The 8,480-nt window shown below is 41.5% G+C and overlaps 1 long non-coding RNA gene across 1 annotated transcript in view; it reads right to left on the bottom strand.

The window, feature by feature from the left end:
* LOC108288203 overlaps nucleotides 1-8,480 on the bottom strand; it is an 18,040-nt gene that overhangs the window by 4,040 nt on the left and 5,520 nt on the right. Inside the window, exon 2 of the long non-coding RNA XR_001818637.2 lies at nucleotides 637-688. This is a non-coding gene — a long non-coding RNA (uncharacterized LOC108288203). The remainder of the gene's footprint in view (nucleotides 1-636; nucleotides 689-8,480) is intronic.

The raw sequence follows: 8,480 nt of genomic DNA, 5'->3' as shown, positions 1-8,480 counted from the left end.
GAGAGAAAGAGAGAGAGGGTCTTGCCATGTTGCCCAGGCGGGTCTTTGAACTCTTGAGTTCAAGAGATCCTCCTGCCTCAACCTCCCAAAGTGCTGGGATTACAGGCGTAAGCCACTGCTCCTAGCCAAGTCTCTTACTTTAAAATGACCATTACTTACCTTTTAACAATTTAACTTAGTGCATCAAAGAACTGGTATCTACTCAATGTCACAACTGATTCCATAATAAAACAATTATTCAAAGTGGTTCTTCTGCTTCTAAGATAGCTGTGTTCCCCACACTAGTAGTAATATATATTTTGTGTAGCACAAACCCATCTTCCACAGAAACAAAGCCTTTAACAGACATTAATGACATTTATAATAAATGTATACTTTTTTGTTAGATCAGCTTAGTAATTCATTAATAACTTTCATTGCCACAAAGCACTACAGTGATTCAGGACACAGTAGTTTCTTTGAAACCTATCCAAAACCCAAAAAACCCTGGAAGCTAACGGAATGCTCAGGAAACAGATATATATATATATATATATAGAGAGAGAGAGAGAGAGAGAGATAGAAAGATAGAGATATATATATCAAAGGGATATATAAGAAAGTTACCATCTAGATTTTGAGGATGTTTAAGCATACCTGAATTTAGGACTGGATTTACACTTATATCAGCTTCTCTCTTTATTGGGATCTGTATGCAAGGAATAAAAACATAGAAGAAACAGATATTCCAATGCGTTTAAAATGAAAAGAAAGTGATCATTCTACATTAACTTCATCAATTTCACTAAATTTTTTACACTGATTTCTTTATCAATTCTGTGGCCTGGAAGTTGGTGTATTTGTGGTTGCATGGCCCTTTGTATTATAATTGACATCCACATCTATACATTATAATGACAGAAGTTTTCATTTCCAAGCAATTCAATTAACTGTTTTCCTCTGACTGCCAAAATCCCTCACAGTGGAATGCTGTCCACCCAATCCACTTCCGTGTCTGGGAAAGCATGTTTTCCTATGTAGGAGTGATAGCCCTTTCCCTCTTGGTTTTGTATGTCACCTAGGCATCAACTCTAGCTCCTAATGTCTTAAATAGTTAATAGACAAGGATACCGATTAGAAGCTATATTGAGGAGTGGCTGGGTGCACCGTCTCACACCTGTAATCCCAGCATTTTAGGAGACCAAGATGGGCAGATCACTGAAGGTTAGTTTGGGACTAGTGTGGCCAACATGGTGAAACCCCATCTTGACTAAAAATACAAAAATTAGCCGGGCATGCTGGCATGCACCGGTAATCCTAGGTACTAGGGAGGCTGAGGCAGGAGAATCGCTTGAACCTGGGAGGCGGAAGTTGCAGTGAGCTGAGATCACACCACGGCACTCCAGCCTGGGCAATGGAGTGAGACTTCATCTCAAAGAAAAGAAAAGAAATAAGAAAAAGAAGGCATACTGAGGAGAAAAAAATGCTAGGATATATTAGATTAAGGTTTGGATTCACTGGAAAGGTCTTAATCCATAAATCTTTGATTTTACATTTTCTTCTTGGGGGAAAGGGGAAGGAGATAATTGGTGAGCAGTTCAGACACCTGTAATATCAGAGTCTGAGGAACAGAGCCTGGAAAGGAGACTGCAGCCCATACCTACAGGAGGATAGGGCGAGGAGTCAGGCAGATTTTCTTAGCTTAATATTGTTTAACACCTGCTCTGTGTCTAACATTGTGTGAGGCACATTGCAGTATAGATAATCTAACTTAGATCCCTCCCTGTCTCACAGTTTCGCCTATATCTAGGAGAAAGGACACACACATATGAGGAACTTTCAGTAACCCATGAAAGAATTGCTGGAAAATGCAGGGTTATGAAATGTTGCCATTTCAATGGCAAAAACTGCAATTACTTTTGCACCAACCTTATAAAGTACGTATTTCAAAGCTGTATGAGCTGGGAACATGTGTGATGAGCCGAGCTTGCTCTAGAAGGGCAGCAAGAATTAGGTGTAATCAGGATGAGTGTGTAGATCTGCCTGACTGGAGTGGAGTATTAACATGGAAAAGAGAGACTCTGAAGAACAGAGAGCAGGTTTTGGCTTTCTGTCATAACCAATGTGGAGCCTCAGAATGTATGTGGAAAAAAAAGCAGTGACCTATAAACAATGTTTTTCTGCCACAGTCATTTAGTTAGGGTTATGTGAATCAGATGTTCCCTGCTTCAGTCTTTTTTCTGAACGCAGACGAAATTTTTATCCTTAGATAGGACTTCTTCTCTGTGTGCTCCTGTGACCAACTACATGTTTTTAAAAAATGCTTATTGAGAAGGAGAAATCTGGTCCAAAAAGAGAAGGCTGTTCTGATTATTAAAGAAAAAGCTTGTTCACTTTTTCTCTAACTCCACAGTTTTAAGGTCTAATTGTAAGACCCGTTCTTGCCATTTCATTACAATCTGAGGCATGGAATGCTCAGCGAAACTTGAAAAATACATAAGCACTTTGAATTTTGTGGCTCATGGTTCTCCTTGCTTTCTTTCATTCGAGCTGCTAATTGGCTGAAGGCTACTTTGCTACCGTGGGAGCCTCTGTCTTTCCAGCCCTTTTAAACTCAGTTACAAATAGCTTTATAAAAATTTAAACCCCAAATTCCAAACCTTGCTCCCTCCTTAAGTAGGCAAAGCCAACTGCACTGATTATTACTTTTTCATCAACACAGAGAATTATTTCCCTCATGTAGCTGGACAATTATGGTGAGAGGACAACTAAGCATCCTTTTCGCATTGTGGATTTTTCTTAATTTCCTTAGAATACGTTTCTGTCATTTTACTGAAAGAAGACCAAGGTCCAGATGAGGCATTTTCATTGGCTGTGCGTTCTTAGCCTACAGTATAATGAACCATAATGAGTTAATTTATCTCTCCTCTTATACCATGTCTTTTTGTGTCGACAAAACTGAAAATTCACTTTCCCTCACCAAGTTGGGGCATTGGGATAATTGATTGTTACCAGTCTCTGCTGTTAGTAGACAGGATAACACCAGTGCCTCTAGAGAACAGGTGAAAACTAAACTCTGTCCCCTGAGGCCAATGAAATAGCTGTTTGGTCCCTTGTGTGAAACTTCATAATAACTTAACTGGGCAGCCTCTGGGTCCCTGGAGGGTTTCTCCACAAGAGTATTCCCTCTCTTTGTTAAGATTGCTTATTAAAAATGATTTTATAATGAAGTTGCCTCAAATAGCAGCCCTTTTCCTGGTTGTCCTTGAAGCTGTGGTGAAGAATCTTAGAGACAACTGTCTAGGGTTTTCCTCCTTGTTAAAAACTTCTCTCTTACCACTCTTGCTCTTGATTTTTAAGGAGACAAAGTCTAACTGACACAAGTCCCTCTCCGGCTGATTATGTCGCTTAAAACACTGTGCAAGGCATTATTGGTAGTTCAGCTTGTCATTCGGGCCCAGGAATCGAGCTGATCTACATGGAGTGAGGACAGTTAAGTCTGCTGCGGAAACAAGGCTGTCAGGCTTCCCCCCGAGAGCAGTAGCGAAGGAACGCTGTCGCAAACTCTGCCCCTGACTCTAGTAAAACAATGATTGCCAATTATTTTATCTCTTAGGTCCTAGATTTCTTCTGTCTGTAAGCTAACCACTTTCCTGCCACAAGAGACTGTCTTGACGAGGAATTAAATAATAAAAATAGAAATAAATAGAATCATACTCTTTGGGCCGGGTGCAGTGGCTCACGCCTGTAAACGCAGCACTTTGGGAGGCTGAGGCAGGAAGAGCACTTGAGCCACAGAGTTCAGAACCAGCGTGGGCACATGGCGAAACTGCATCTCTACAAAAAAAGAAAAAGAAAATTACCTGGGTATGGCGGTGCATGCCTGTAATCCCAGCTACTCAGGAGGCTGATGTGGGAAGATTGCGTGTGCCCAGGAGTTTAAAGCTGCCATGAGCTGTGATCGCACCACTGCACTCCAGCCTGGGCAACAGAGTGAGACCCTGTCTCAAAAACAAAAACAAAAAGAAACAAAAAACGAACTGTACTCTCTGCTACCCATGGCCTGTATAAATTCAAAAACTTCTGGTAAATGTAGACAGTTAGGAGAAAAATCAGTTTTTTTGTTTCCACACCATAACCTTAACTTCTTGGCTTGCAAGGGCTTAGGTATGGTGATGTATTTAACATAAAATGTGATAAAGCGCATGGCGGGGAGGCTCCCGTCAGAAATCCCTGCCTCCGATTTGGTTTCTCAGTGGCCAAGCGTTCTCAACAAGCAACACAGGAAACAACAAATCATATAAAGTTGTTAGTGACAGATTCCGCTTGAAATATTTTTCTAACTTTAAGGTTTGTCAGGCAGTAAATCTACAGAGCAGAGAACTCAAGGTGTGGCTTGGCGCTCCTTTTGCTTTGCAGTGCGAATATAACAGAACACCAACAGTAAGAGGGACCATTATGTATCTTTGAGGGCAGAGAGCCGTCTTGTCTAGTTGTACCAAGCGTCATTGTATGCTAAGATCGTGATTAAAAATGTTTTGGCTAAATTCTGTTCTCTGAGATGAGATATATTAGAAAACACCAGCCTTACACTCAGTAATTCCTGCTCCCCAGCCAATAAAAAAAGAATAGGAAGGAAAAAGAAAAACTGTGGCCTTCTCTAGAATTCCATTGCTAGCAGAATCTTATTCTACCTCCTTAAGAGCAAGGTGGGATCTTCTTATTCAACCGCCTCTAAGGTTTTCTATCGCCTGAGGAGTCTAAATTCTAAGTATGGCATTCAAGGCCTTTTACCACTTGGTCTTCATCTTTCCGCTGGTGTTTTCGTGACCTCTCCTCCCGTGCAGGCAGTTTCTGCCATCCTCGATGGTCTGTTCCTAGGAGACCCCATGCAGGGGCATACCTTGGTGCCTTTGTGTCTTGTTTGTCCTGGAATGTCCTTCGTCATCTTCTGCACCTGTAAAGCCTTATGGCCCCATCAAAGGCCAACAAGAGTAGCATCTGCCATCCAAAGCCTTCTCCGATTCCACCTTGTTAATTGCTGCAGCTCCTCTGCTCCCACAGTACATTGTTAGGGTGATGGTAGAAAAATGTATTGCAGAATAGTTGATGTTTATAGAGCTTTGTCTACTAGGTATCCTTTAATTTCTTTAGCTGGCTGTGGTGGCTCACACCTGTAGTCCCAACACTTTTGGGAGGCTGAGAAGGGGGGATTGCTGAGGCTGGGAGTTCAAGAACACCCTGGACAACATAGGGAGACCGGTATCTACAAAAAAATGTTTGTAAAATAGCCGTGGATGCTGGCACGTGCCTATAGTTCCAGCTACTTGGGAGACTGAGGCAGGAGGATTGCTTGAACCCGGGGAAGTCAAGGCTACAGTTAGCAGAGAGTGTGCCAGTCCACTCTAGACTAGACTACAGAGCAAGACCCTGTTTCAGTGTCCCTTGGGCCTGACAGAGTGGTCAGTATCTATTATGTGTTCAATTAATATCTGTAGATTTTAAATACGTGTGTCTCTATATGTGTGTATACATATGCAATTTTATGACCAGACACTCTTGTCACACATTTTAGTTTGGCCAAAAATAATGATCTTCTCATTGTTAACAGCTGTAAGAAAGAATAGGCCGGGTGCGGTGGCTCACACCTATAACCCCAGCACTTGGGGAGCCCAAGGCGGACAGATCACCTGAGGTCAGGAGTTCAAGACCAGCCTGGCCAACAGGGCCAAACCCCGTCTTTACTAAAAATACAAGAATTAGCCAGACATGGTGGTGTGCGCCTGTAATCCCAGCTACTAGGGAGGCTGAGGCATAAGAATTGTTTGAACTCGGGAGGTGGAGGTTGCAGTGAGCTGAGATCACAGGACTGCCCTCCACCCTGGGTGACAGAGTGAGACTCTGTCTTTAAAAAAAAAAAGGAAAGAAAGAATAGGTATTTATTACTTGAAATTATATTGTGAGATTTGCATAGTAATAGTTTGGAAACTGATGCTGTAACTCAAAGGGCTTCTTGATGTCTGGCAATTTACCATATGCTTTTTGAGTGTCAGTTTTAAGGCTGAATTTTACAGCTGATAGCTTTAAAGTTTCTTTCTGCAGTTTGTAAGATTTAAGTCAGAATCTTATCCAGAGGTTTAAAAATACTTGCCTGTCTTTCTAAATATGAGGAATGTGTTAATTTACTGAGTGACCCCTTGAACACCATTTGTTTGCATTAACCATGTAAATCAGATGATCAACTCTATAGAGTAAAAGGTAAAGGGACATTTTCAGTTACCATTGGCATCTACATTTATGCAAACTGGGAATCTACCCACTAGAAAAGAGAACTGGCTGACCTTTTCAAGAATGAAGGGTATATTCTGTCAAGGGAAATATCCTGTGTTTGTCCAGTCTAGAGAAGAAAAAGTAATCCTAAAATGTTAAACAGCTTCTGAAGTAGATGTTCTGATAATCCCAGATTACTTATTGAATTTTAAGGTAAATTCTGGAAAGAAATGACATTTATTTGTTCAAGGTTGGAACATGTGACTTGCTGTGTTTGTCTGGTCTAAAATGTAAGTATGTTTTCTTAATTTAGCAGCAACCAATAATTTCAAAACTACTGTTCCCCTCATGAGTGGCTGCACACAGCCACAGTTTCTGTGCTCTTTTCCTTGGAATTATTTTAAAAATGTCCTTTAAGCTTCAGATGAAGCTTCCTCCCTACTTTTGTTTGTAACTTTTTCTTGAGTCAAAACAAGAGAAGCAAAATTATCCCCTGCAGTATCAATTGCTTGAGTGGAAGCCCTGCTCATAAATGAGAGGATGAGATGTGACCCAATAAAAGAATCTATTTTAATTTTAATTTATTTCCTGGTGGCCTTTTATGCCTCCTTAGGCAATGACCTAACCAATTCTATCTTAACACTGATTTTCTTCTTCCAAGGTCAAAAAGCACTTCGGAATTATTGTAAGAAGAAAAAAGAATGTCCTTTGCCTGTAACGTAAAGTCCATCTCTTTGTAGGAAATTTAAATCCTACTTTCTCAGCTTCACAATAATTCTTTTCTCATGAGACATCTATTAGCAAACTAAATGAGAACACGATGAAGGAAGAAGACCTTTTAGGCTTCTGAAGTTGAATTTTTGATAGAAAGGCCATCTCTTATAGCCTCCTTCACCCGTTTTCTTTCTCAGATGGGAGTCTTTAACATTGCGGCGAGAGGAGTTATCTTCATTTGGTGCTGCTCTTTCACACAGCCGAATGCAATCAAAGTAGAAGCTGTCCTAGAAGGCCTATGGTTTTTTTTGTTTTGTTTTGTTTTTTGTTTTTTTTTTTTTTGAGACGGAGTTTCGCTCTTGTTACCCAGGCTGGAGTGCAATGGCGCGATCTCGGCTCACCGCAACCTCCGCCTTCTGGGTTCAGGCAATTCTCCTGCCTCAGCTTCCTGAGTAGCTGGGATTACAGGCACGCGCCACCATGCCCAGCTAATTTTTTGTATTTTTAGTAGAGACGGGGTTTCACCATGTTGACCAGGATGGTCTTGATCTCTTGACCTCATGATCCACCCGCCTCGGCCTCCCACAGTGCTGGGATTACAGGCTTGAGCTACCGCGCCCAGCAGGCCTATGGTTTTTGATGCTGGAAAAGGAAAAGCTGTTACTATCACACACACAGCTTCACCACCATCCTCCTCTCCTCCTGCTCCTACCCACCTCAAAAAAAGAGTCCTGCCTGATATCTCTAAATCAAAGAACTTTCCATGGCCTGATTTGTGGAAGTTACCTAATGCTGTGTATAATTGGGGTGATTGGAGAGACGGGAAGATGTTCTCATTTTCACTAGGGGTGGCACTCAGAGACAGTATCATTTAGGATAATATGTTTTTATTGCCCTAAATTGCTTCACCTGAGATTCTGTTGAGGCGTTCCTCTTAGGTTAAATTTCTGATGAACAAAATGACCAATATGGGTGTCATTCTCACAGATTTTCCTAGTGCTTTACCTACTCTTTAGCGGTCAGTGAGTTCTTCCTCGTTCTGTCCCGGAATCTCACTTATAAGAAGAATTCTGAAGAGTTGGGTTAATTATGCTACTGAAACATAGAAGAGCCAACTTCTGACTTTCTGTGTATGACCGATCATCTACACACTGTATGTGATTCTTCTATTATTTTCAATAGCAAAGCCTCATCATAAAACTTTTCATATCGTGGCCAAGAGTGGTGGCCCATGCCTGTAATCCCAACACTTTGGGAGGCTGAGGTGGGTGGATCACCTGAAGTCAGGAGGGCGAGATCAGCCTGGCCAACATGATGAAACCCCAACTCTACTAAAAATGCAAAATCAGTGGGTGTGGTGGTGCATGCCTGTGATCCCAGCTACTTGGGAGGTTGAGGCAGGAGAATTGCTTGAACCTGGGAGGCGGAGGTAGCAGTTAGCCAAGATTGTGTCATTGCACTCCAGACTTGACAACAAGAATGAAACTCCATATTTAAAAAAAAAAAAAAAAAAAAAA

This window comes from Cebus imitator, unplaced genomic scaffold (genome assembly GCF_001604975.1).
Source record: "Cebus imitator isolate Cc_AM_T3 unplaced genomic scaffold, Cebus_imitator-1.0 Scaffold367, whole genome shotgun sequence".
NCBI lineage: Eukaryota > Metazoa > Chordata > Mammalia > Primates > Cebidae > Cebus > Cebus imitator.
Note: the sequence above shows the minus strand (reverse complement) of the source record. Positions and strands in the feature narration are given on the sequence as shown.